The 12,091-nt window shown below is 40.1% G+C and overlaps 1 pseudogene; it reads left to right on the top strand.

Annotated features, from left to right (window-relative positions):
- The first annotated feature begins 10,751 nt into the window (after positions 1-10,751).
- LOC129407762 (5S ribosomal RNA) lies at positions 10,752-10,868 on the top strand (annotated as a pseudogene).
- The last annotated feature ends 1,223 nt before the right edge of the window (positions 10,869-12,091 follow it).

Here is a 12,091-nt window from a genome sequence, read left to right as displayed (position 1 = left end):
CTGTCTCGTCCTCACGATCTGTGTGAATATGACGCTCTGTGAATCGGCTCTTCACCGGCTCCTGTACAAACTCAACATGACTCCACAAACGCGCTCGCTGTCTTTGAATTCACCGACATCTGCCTCTAATCTCTTTAACTTCAGCTTTTGACATGATGAACGCACAGAGTCCCACAGGATTTCAACAAAGACCTCTAGGCTTTTTGATGGTAATGCAACCCACATTTTGAGGTCAAATGCAAAGGGAAAATTGTTTTATTATACCGTAATCTTCATTGTTAAAGGAACACTATAAGTTACCTATAAGTTACCAGTGTGGCATTATTGTGTTGGCTGTTACATTGGCCAGGTCTCTCTTGAAAAAAAAACCCCAAAACAAATCTGAATCTCAATGGGACCAAATGTCGTGGAGACAATAAGATCCTCTACCAGAAAAGTGACATAATGTACCATTAAACTGCTACTGTTTCTGTATCCTCTGACATCTGCCTCTAATCTCTTTAACTTCAGCTTTTGACACAATGAACCTGCAGAGTCCTGGAGGATTTGAACAAAGAACAATGGGCTTCTGATGGTAAGGCAACCCACTTTTGTTGCACATTGATTCTTTGCAGCTGATGTCATCAAGTTTTCCTGCTAAGTGAGACGCTCTGTCAGACGCAGAAATGTGCTGGTTAAAGGTCCTGTATTATGCAACATTGACTCTTTAGGCTTAATCTTTAAGTCATGTTAGAATGCTGTTACCTCCTTCATTTACACATGTTTTTTACACGTGAGTAACCCTTTATTATTGCTCTGTCTGCATCTCCAAAGCTCAACATTTGTGATGTCATGAAGCCGTAGTTTTCAGGTTAACAGCTCCTTTTCCCTTTAGGTCAGTAGAGACTGACAAATCCAGGTCTGAAATCATCCACATGAATCTAGTGAAAGTGTATGGAGTTTAGAAACCCAGTGGAGCACTTCCTGTATTACCACATGACATCACAACGTGGAAAGGTTTTTGATGATGAGACAACATTACAACTGAAACACAGAGCGCAAGTATAAGACCACACAGACTAGTATATAGTAGTAGTATAGTAGTATATGAGGGATATCACAGATATAAGACCATATGATAAAAGTACTACTACTGATGTTGAAAATGAAATTCTATTGTCCATACAAAAAGTTTTTTTTCTTATATTATCCTTGTGGTATCGGAAGCAATATTGAGTATTGAGTCTATTCCTTAGTATCGAAATCAAGTTTGAAATGTTAGTATTGTGACAGCACTGCTAAACAGCGCTGGGCCTGGTTAGTACCTGTACAGAACACCGTTGGGAATAGCAGGCTCCAATTATTGGAGAAGGTTCCATCATCTTTGAGGTGTTTTAAAGCGACAAGTTCCCCTGTCACTCGATCAGGGCACTTGGTAACAGTGCCGTGCGCGGCCTCTCCGATGACTCCAGAAACCTCGAATTTGGTTTTGAGGTTGTTTTGCTGGAAACCGGTGAAATTCACTGCAGAAAACATGTTGCGATAGTGACAGTTCACGAGCTCTGCTGAGTGTGTGCGTTCACTGGCTGAGTTTGCGTTGAAATGACCTTTATATACATCATCGTGTTCTATCTGTTTATGCATATATAATGGACTAATGAACTAATATGCAAATAGATGTATATACATTATAGCATCAACCGTATTCAGTGAAAATTCTGTGAAATCGGTCCACTCCACAAGTTATATAAATTATTAAAACATAAATCTCAAATCTAATCTCTATGCCAATGCTTGTCAGTGAAATCGCCATTAGATATTTTTCCCAAATGTTCAGCTCTAGCGGAGGGAGGTTAGTAGCAGTATCTGAGTTGAGAACTGACTCCAGCCCTCTCTGCTTTTGCCTCCTGGGGGCAGAGTCTTGGGAGATGTATTTTGCTGTCACCTTGGGCCTGGGGCTAAGCCGGGTTGATGCGGAGCTGGACTGTGTTAGCAAACAGGGTCCAGGGAAGTGAGATGGTGCTGAGCTATTTGTGAATGAAGACTTATTGTGGTGGTTCAAGATAAATGCAATTGAGCAAGTGTGAATTTGTAGGCTTTAGAATGTTTGTGAGTTACTACTTGTTTATTAAAGGTGCACTGTGTAACATTTCTAGTGGAGGGTCTGCCACCTGCTTGTCTCCATGGAAATGTTATTGCTTTGTTTAGGATGTTCCACAGTATAGATTAAACATATCCATCACGAGGAAGACAAGCAGGTTACAGCGATGCACTACATTACAATTCAGTTCTGTGGAGAGTCGTCCCTATTCGCAGAAGGAATGATTGTATTTTTGAGCAATAGAAACACCTGTAATTAATAAATTCCAGATGCATATGCTTAAAGCCATACTATGGAACATTCCCAGGAAAACCATAGAAAAATAAAGTACTGTACTTATGTGTACATTTTAGGTAGCTGTATTTTACTTAAGTAGAATTTACTTTTACTTCACTATATTTGAGAGCAAGTATCTGCACTTCACTACGTTTCAGGACTAAACGTGAGTCGTATGTCACAATTCAACATATCACGATATATCCCGATACTAAAACAATGGATAAATTATTGAGATTTATCAATAGTTACTTCTATTAATACAGTCAAGTACACCTTCAAGAGAACACAACTGTATGAAATATAATGTATAAACTTGAGAACAGTGAATGTAACACATACAATCGATTCAGATCCATTTTTAATCGATTTAAGAACTGTGCAATTAAGTATCAGGATATATATCACTGAATCATTTTTGTCTTACACCTCTTGTATGGTCTGAGACCTGCCAAAAAGGCTGGGGAGTTTATTTTTAGCACATTTGTAGTTTAAGCAAACAAAAATACACAAATGTACAAAACTGTTAGGAAAAAAATTGTTTCTGCTGAACAAAATTTAGTACAAATCATCCAAATCACTACACTTGAAAATACTTCTTACTTCAAAATACTCTTGTAGTACTTTTTAAACTTTTACTTGAGTCTTTTTTTTTTTTTACTTATGTATCAGAATGACTTCCTCCATCACTGCCCCTCTGTCCTGGTGTCTGTTGCGTTCACGTCCTTCTCGTGTTCAGTCCTGTCTTGTGTTCCCTCTGCATTCACCAGCTCGTCCACACTGAGCTGAAGTGAAGACGAAGCTGGAAACAGGCTGCAGTGTGACTGGAGCTGTGTGTCTGAGTTACCCCTGAAAGATCACTGAACCTCTGGACTGTCGCACTCACAAACATGACAATAAACCCTGAGCAGGTGTGTAGTGTTACAAGAGGAAATCAAGGTTTGTATGTTTTAAGATTATGCTTCTTCAAACACAAATACATGACACTTTAGCCAAAAGTAGACTCAAATAAAAACAAGTTTTGGTTGTTTTGATTTCATTAAACATGGTCTTACTGTGAGTGAGGTTACACAGTCTGGCTTTAAAGGTGCAATATGGAACCTTACTTTTAATACTACTACTACTGCTACTGCTACTGCTACTGCTACTGCTACTGCTACTACTACTACTTTAATAAAACTGTTACTACTACTACGCTTATGAAACTACTACTATTACTACTATTTACTACTGCTACTGCTGCTACTACTACTACTACTACTACTACTGCTACTGCTGCTATTACTACTACTCTAATAAAACTACTACTACTACTACTACTACTACAGTGAAGCTACTACTACTTCTACTACTACGCTAATGAAACTACTACTATTACTGCTACTACTACTGCTGCTGCTACTACTACTCTAATGAGAATACTACTACTACTACAATGAAGCTACTACTACTACTACTACACTAAAGAAACTACTACTATTACTACTACTTACTACTACTCCAATGAAACTACTGCTACTGCTACTACTGCTACCACTACCGCTACTGCTGCTGCTACTACTGCTACTACTACTACTACTACTACTACTACTACTACTACTACTACTACTACAACTACTACATTGAAACCACTACTATTACTACTGCTTACTACTACTACTACTACTGCTACTACTAGTACTGCTACTGCTGCTGCTACTACTCTAATGAAACTACTACAACTACAATGAAGCTACTACAACTACTACTACTACACTAATGAAACTACTACTACTACTACTACTTACTACTACTACTGCTACTGCACTATTGCTACCGCTACTGCTACTGCTTCTGGTACTGGTACTACTACTACTCTAATTTAACTACTACTACACTAATGAAGCTACTACTACTACTACTGCTACTATTACTACTACTACTACTACTACTACTACTACTACTACTACTACTACTATTACTACTACTACTACTACTACTACTACTACTATTCTAATGAAACTACTGCACATCTAAATCAGGTTTTTGTTTGGTGTAATTTAATAAAAATGCAGATTCTGTTGTAATATTTTTGGTCTAGTCCCGAATAGAAAAGATCAGGTTCAACATTGGTGAATTAACTTTTGGATATTTCCTGGCAAACTAGAATGTAATCAAAACCACAGGAAAACCATCTCTTGTCCCCAATCTGGGAGTATGACATCACATCATGAATCTGAAAACCACCAATATGGAAATCACTACGTGTTTGGAGCCGTGTTATTTTGATTGTAATGTTAACACAACTCAGCGCGCCTCAAAATCCATTTCTCTCCAATGTTCAGTGTTTGAAATTGCACAATCCAACATAACGACAATGATTCGGCGTGGGTTTGTGTTTTTGTGTTTTTCTGCTGAAACCAATCGCAAAAAGAAACAATTCAAAAGAAAACGGGGAGCAGATGGCTCAGATGTGATTGTCACTTGTACAGCGCCCGGTCTGGGCCTGGTCTGAGCACTCCATTACGTTTAAAGGGACGCTTCAGGACAAACTGTGGGGGGATAAGAGATACAACACAGAGCTGGAGGTGAGATAGACAAAGCACAAACATGGTGGGGGTTTAAAGCTGCATTGTGGAACTTTTTGGATAAATCATGGCTCGGCCTGGTATGTTCCACAGTACCACATTAACAGCTCTACTGCACATTTATTACATTACAGGTGATTTTATAGCTAAAATATACTTAGAAAAATAGGCATTCTGACTGTGAGCGGACCTCTTCACAGATCTGACCTGTAACTTGGCCTGGTTTTGGCTTCACGAAGACAGAAAGGTTTAATACCATACTGTGAAACATTCCAGACAAAGCAATAACATCTCCAAGGAGAAAAGCATTTGACCACCAGAAAAGTTACACAATGCACCTTTAAAGATGCGCCTTGGAACTTTTTTGCTAGAGTCCAATGAGGATCATTTGGTCTTCTGATATTTTATGTTATTAGGTTCTTTTTTCAGAGAAAAACAGAATCAGAAAAAACAAAAATAAAATGGAAAAAAGAGCCCAGGTATGGTACCATTACTGTACATCAGGGGCATAACAGAAAAACTGCAGAGGGCGATGAGAAAACACAACATCAACTGATCAGTGAAACCATATAGAAAACTCAGGCAATTACTCGTCCACCCAAAAGACAAAATAGAACCAGAGCATAAATGTCACATCATATACGAAATGTCCTACATGTCCTGCAATGAACATGCATCAGGGAAACAGGGAGGGTGTTCAGTCCATGAAAAAAGGAAAAAAAGAGAGCAACAAAACACAAAGCAGAACAGGAACAACTCAAATCGGCCATTTCTGACATTGTAAAAGAGAGAAGCACATTATGGATTGGGATGGAGCAAACATCATTGGGACAGAGGAAAACAAACACCGTCGCTGGATTAAAGAGGCAATCGAAATACGGAAACGTGCTCACAGGATGATAAACTGAGACGAGGGGGCTTTTTTACTCTCACACCTGGGATACTGTCCTGAGGAAGTCGGACTGCAGATGGCGCTGTCGTGCTGCCTCCACCGGCAGGAAGACGGCGACAAAACCTGTATAAATCAGCTGACCGGACACGTCACAGCAACATCACGTGACCACTCTGAGGAAGACCACAGGGAGCAGTCCAAACTGTCAGGTATGAAAACAAACAAGCTTGTCTCCATGAAGATGTTATTGATACTTTTTTTTTTTTTTTCACACAATCTGACCATTAGTTGGAAGCACAATCGAATGTGTAAAGTCCTTAACCTACTGCTTTTTCCAGAAGTGCTGTTTGAAATGAAAGCAAATTGACATAGACATTACTGCACAGACACTAGATAACCATAAAAATATGATACAATTCCTATATTGCAGTCAGTGTCCTATAGTGATTAAAATTGCACTGATATGAAAACCCAGCCACGTAAATCAGATCTGGCCATCTTATGAAGAGGCAACAACAATTTTGAGAGCGAAATGCAATATTCATAGTTCATAAATAATGAATCTGTAGCTCACACAAACAGCTGAAGTGATAGTGGCCTTTTTCATTTGGGACCAGATCTGCTGCTCTGTCCTGCTCAATCACCAGGCCAAGGAGCTCATCCATGCACTCATCGCTATCTCTCCCTCTCTCTGTTTCTATCTCTCCTTCCCTCTCTTTCCTGCTCACTCTCTCTTTCTCTTTTGCCATCTGTGTCTCTTTCTCTCTACCAGTCTCATTCTGTCTCTCTAGCCCTCTCTCTCCCTTTCTCTCTTTCTCTCATCATTTCTCTGTCTGTCTTCTCCCCATCTCTCTCTCCATCTGCATTTCCTCCCTCTTTCTTTCTCTCTCTTCTGCTCTGAGGCTCATGGCTGTGTTACGTGTTGAGGTTCTCCACAAAACCTCAGGATAAACCAGGATTGAACCAAGCATAAAGCACGACCAAGGGAATATCAAGACCCGGACTAAACCCGGGCTATACCAGGACTAAACCAGGACTAAACCAGGACTAAACCAAGATTAAACCAGGACTACATCTGGACTGAACATGGAACAAATTAGTACTAATCCGGGACTAAACCGGGACTAAACCAGGACTAAACCGGGACTAAACTAGGACTGAACTGGGACTAAACCAGGATTAAGACAGGACTACATCTGGACCGAACATGGAACAAATAAATACTAATCCAGGGCTAATCCAGGGCTAAACTAGGACTAAACCGGGACTAAACCATTACTAAACTGGGACTAAACTGGGATAAACTGGGACTAAACCGGGACTAAACCAGGGTTAAACGAGGACTACATCTGGACCAAACATGGAACAAATTAGTACTAATCCAGGACTAAACCAGGACTGAACCGGGACTAAACTGGGATTGAACTGGGACTAAACTGGGACTGAACTGGGATTAAGACAGGACTACATCTGGACCGAACATGGAACAAATTAGTACTAATCCAGGGCTAAACTGGGACTAAACCTGGATATAACCTGGATTTCTAATCCAGGGCTAAATCTGTACTAAACCCAAACTAAACCAGGACTAAACCCAGACCAATCCCGGACTAAACCAGGACTACATTTGGACAGAACCTGGACCAAATTAGTAACAAACCACGACCAAACCAGGACTAAACTTCCATGAAATCAAGCCTAAAAGCAGTACTAACTAAACCAGGGCTTCATTTGGATTAAACCAAGACTAAACCCGGACTAAACCTGGATTACACCCAGATTATACAAGAACTGAACCAAGACAAACCCAAGATTTAACTAAACCAGCATTAACCAGCATTATTCTATGTACCAGTGGCAGGTAAAAGTTATTTCTAATGTTATCATTGTTCTGTGATATTTCTCAGGCCGGATATATGGCAAAATAATGCACCCACTCAAAAATACAGCAGCACATGTTCAGGTTCAACATTTACAGTCCATATCATCAGCACAAGGAGCCACACCTTTCACATATTATGGTGTGTGTGATTTCTAACTGCCAGTTACCTGTGTGTGCGTCTGCTCTGCTCTCGTTTCCAATGGCTCTTATTGTGATGGAGCTGGACAACTGTGTAATTTAGTTTATTTCAGGAATTCATGTTTTCAAATGAACGGCCCTTTTTGTTCTATTGCTTTTATGTAGGTAATGTAATTCTTCACAATACCAGTGCAGCCAAGGACACAGCCCGGCCCAACCTTCTGTTCATACATAATGTGCAAACCAGGTCACTATTCAAAGTTAACTATGGGTTTTTTGTTTTGTTTTTTTCTTTTCACATAATAATAAGCAGGTATTTATTCTTGCATTTAGCTCAAGATCTAGACAAAGGCTGTTAAACTTTAAAGGTGCACCATGTGGGGGTCTGGCCCACTATGTGCTCGTTTCCATGGAGATCTCACCACTAAAATAAATCATTATTTAAAAGTCCTTTATTACATAAAATTAACTCTTGTGAGCTTGTGTTATAAATGCTGTTAAATCCATGTATCATCTGTTCATTTGTTTTTCAAAATAAAACCAAAAATAAGAAAACAACAAAGCAACTATTTTCTTCATTATTTGTCTCCAGATCCAAAATGAAAAAACAGATAACACTTTGTTTTTTCAGTTTTCAATTTAGTGTTTTAAATGAATAATGGCAAAAACGCATAATGTCCATTTCCCATTTCTGTGACTTAAACTGTGATGCCGGATTTTTGCGTCGCATATGGACTGAACCAGGACTGAACCAGGACTAAACCGGTCTCAGTCCTGGTCTGGATCCAGTCTTAGTCCTTGTCTCAGTCCTGGTCTGGTCCTGGTCTGGTCCCATCTTAATCACAGTCTGTCCCGGTCTCAATCATGGTCTCAGTCCCAGTCAGTCCCGGTCTCAGTCCCAGTGTAGTCCTGGTCTGGTCCCAGTCTCGTCTCGGTCTCAATTCTGGTCTCAGGCCCGGTCCGATCACTGACACTGGGACTAGACCGGGTCCTGATCTCGATCCTGGTCTAGTCCCGTGTCAGTTCTGGTCTCCGTCACGGTCTCAGTCCTGGTCTGGTCCTGGTCTCAGTCCCAGTCTGATTCCAGTCTGGTCTCGGTCTCAGTTCTGGTCACCCAACAGTCTACAAGGGCACACCTCCGGGCCCATCCCGACACTCAGTCCAGGTTTAGTCCTGGTTCAGTCCTGGTTTAGACCTGGTTTAGTCCTAGTTCAGTCCTGGTTCAGTCTATGTGGTGCAAAAGTCCAGCATCACAGTTTAAGTCATGGAAACGGAAACAGTTTAAGTCCCGGAAACGTTTCCATGACTTAATGTTTTTCCATTATTCATTTCAACACAAAATTGAAAACTGAAAAAAAAAAAAAAAAAAAAATCTTTATCTGTTTTTTCATTTTGGTTTTGGAGACAAATAATGAAGAAAATTGTTTTTTTGTTTTCTTATTTTTGGTTTTATTTTGAAAAACTAATGAACGAATGATACACGGATTCTGTTACCTCCTCAAAAACTTAACTAGAGTTGTGTTTTCTTTCTTTCACACATTTTGAAGTGAATCTGCTTTATTCGTCTGTTTACATCTCTAAAGGTCACAATGCTCTGTTCCACCTTGTGATGTCATGAAGTGGTAGTTTTCAAGTCAACACCTTTTATGTTTAGTTCAGTAGAGATGGTCAATTCCCGGGGTGATTATTATCCAAGTGATTCTATGTGTATGGAGTTTAAAACACAGTGGATCACTTTCTGTATTACCTCATGACATCACAAGGTGGAACAAAGGATTTTGAGCTTCAGAGATATAGACAGACTAATAATAAAGGATTACTCAAATATGTATGAATGAAACAAACACAACTCCTGGTATGTTTTGAACATCCCAACATGACTTAAAGCTCACAAGACTTAATTTTGTGTTAATAGGCCCTTTAATTACCATAATAAAAGCTGAGTCAAGTCGCATTAAAGACTCCACAAACTAGTTTAAATTTCACCTGCAGTCTCCCCCTCAGAGCTCTCCGTTCGTGCGTCAGGATTTTGGCCCGTGGACTTGATAAATTAGCTCCACGTTGCTTTTAATTAGCGTGGCATGTTAAGTGTGCGCTGTCTCACCAAAACCACCATGACAGAAATCAATCTGATGAGTTGGAGGGACTCGGGGGAGAGCTCTGATCAATAGGCCAATAGGAAGTGGCTGGTGTTAGCTCGGATAGCCACAGCAGCACAGCTAAATTAAGCAAGACGTGCTAAGGGCTTTTGCTAATCACCCAATTGACAAATGAGGGAAATGAACGGTGTATTCTCCAGGCCTGTGTGTGTGATGTATGGTCATGTATCTATGGCTGAAATATGTTCTATCAGTAATGTCAAATGCAATGGGAAACGAATAAAATGTAGGTCTGTCACGATAATTACTATATCAGTCAATATATGAAAGCAGGAGCAGATATTTTTTGGGTCAGTATTTATCCTGAGTACTTTTTCTTTGAGCTATTGAGAATTTTGTGTTATTTTTTGGACTGTACAGTGAGATTTGACCTGTTTAAGCGTTACATAAATTACTTCTATGACTCATTATAAATGCCAACTAAGTACTAAAGTGTTTCATTCAGCTGTTTATTTATTACAGCTCATGATTTTTTAACAATATTGAACATTTAGAATATTTTTTTTTGGTGGAGATTATTCTGCTGTAGTGTTTTTGTGTCAGTGGTATAAATTAGTTTCAGTACTATTGTTTATCATCCATCTTCACCAGTGTTGGGCATTTTGCTTTAAAAAGTAATTAGTTACTGTTGCAAATTACGTCCCCTATAAAATAACTGAGTAAGTAAAGTAACTTTTACAGCATGGTAACTGAGTTAGTAAATCAGTTACCATGCTGATGCTATAAAAGTAATTACTCAGCAAAGTAATTATCCAGATATTGTGGCCATACCGGCTTGTCAAAGCCTGATCCCATCAGATGTCAGAAGCTCAGCAGGGCCGGGCCTGGGTAGTACTTGGATGGGAGACACTGGGAAAATCAGGTGCCACAGTGGGGCACCAGTCACAAAAAACTGTCAATGTGTCCTTAGGCAAAGCACTTCACCCACATTGCCTAGTATGAAAGTGGTGTGTGAGTGATGGTGGTGGTTGGAGGGTCTGATGGTGCTGATTGGCATGTTCCGTCAGTATGCCCCAGGGCAGCTGTGGCTACAATTGTAGCTTACCATCACTGGGTGTTGAAAGAATAATGAATTTATAAAAAGCGCTATATGAATAAAGACTGACTTACTTATTTTCCGTGTTATGTACTATTGCCCGAAAAATTGAGTTTGTCTTGCTTTAATACAGTGGTTCCATCTCCATCCTGGCTAGAACTCACTCTAAGTGCACCAGGGCTCGGGGTGAACAACAGTGAGAGGTGTGTTACATGTGACGATGTGAGGTGCTTCATTAGATTTGAGTTACTTGAGGCAGACACAGACAGATTTTTTTTTTTTCCTAGAGCACAGTTACACTTAACAGACACACTCTTGCCCTTTATGTCAATGAGGGAGAAATGGTATGGGTATGAAAACGCTGCCTTTGAATGTCCCTGCCTCGTCATTGCCATTTTCTTATTCTCGCTGAGTTTGTCTCATTTAGCCTGAAGTGTGCAGGAAAGAAACAACAAGGCAGCGTGAGCAGAGACTCCGCCCACCCAACTTCTTAGCCAATCATCTTTGCCCTCCTCTCTTGAGCTCTCCCCGCTCCTGCTGATGATGGACGTCTGTCCTCTGCATGAAGTCTGACACCGCTCCGCATCATTCAACCCAACTGTAACGTGCCACTTTGCTTTCCGGTAACAATAACGGCGCTGTAACAATGGGGAGTGTAATTCATTAGATTACTCCATTATCGAAAATGTATCGCTGTTGGTAGCGCCGTTATACTTAAATGCTGTTATTCCCAACACTGATCTTCCACAACATATCACCTTTCAATGTGTTATTGTGCTAAGTACGGAAGCCGAGAGGGGTCACAACAAATGCAAGCGCTGCAACAAATACAAATGCGACAACACAACAAAAAGCCACAACACACCAAAAAAAAGCCACAACGGAAGTGACCACGGGACTCTGTTTTCTGATGGACTGATCAAGCAGCAAGTGAAGAAGAACTACAACGTGAAAAGTAAACGAACGGAGAAGTTTTGAAACGTAAGTAAAAGTAATTCATTGTTTTATCATTATTCCTTTCACATTGTAGTTCTTCTTCTTCACTTGCCTCTTGATCGGTC

Source organism: Boleophthalmus pectinirostris, unplaced genomic scaffold (assembly GCF_026225935.1).
Source record: "Boleophthalmus pectinirostris isolate CB_2022bp ecotype Guang Dong unplaced genomic scaffold, ASM2622593v1 HiC_scaffold_13, whole genome shotgun sequence".
NCBI lineage: Eukaryota > Metazoa > Chordata > Actinopteri > Gobiiformes > Gobiidae > Boleophthalmus > Boleophthalmus pectinirostris.
Note: the sequence above shows the minus strand (reverse complement) of the source record. Positions and strands in the feature narration are given on the sequence as shown.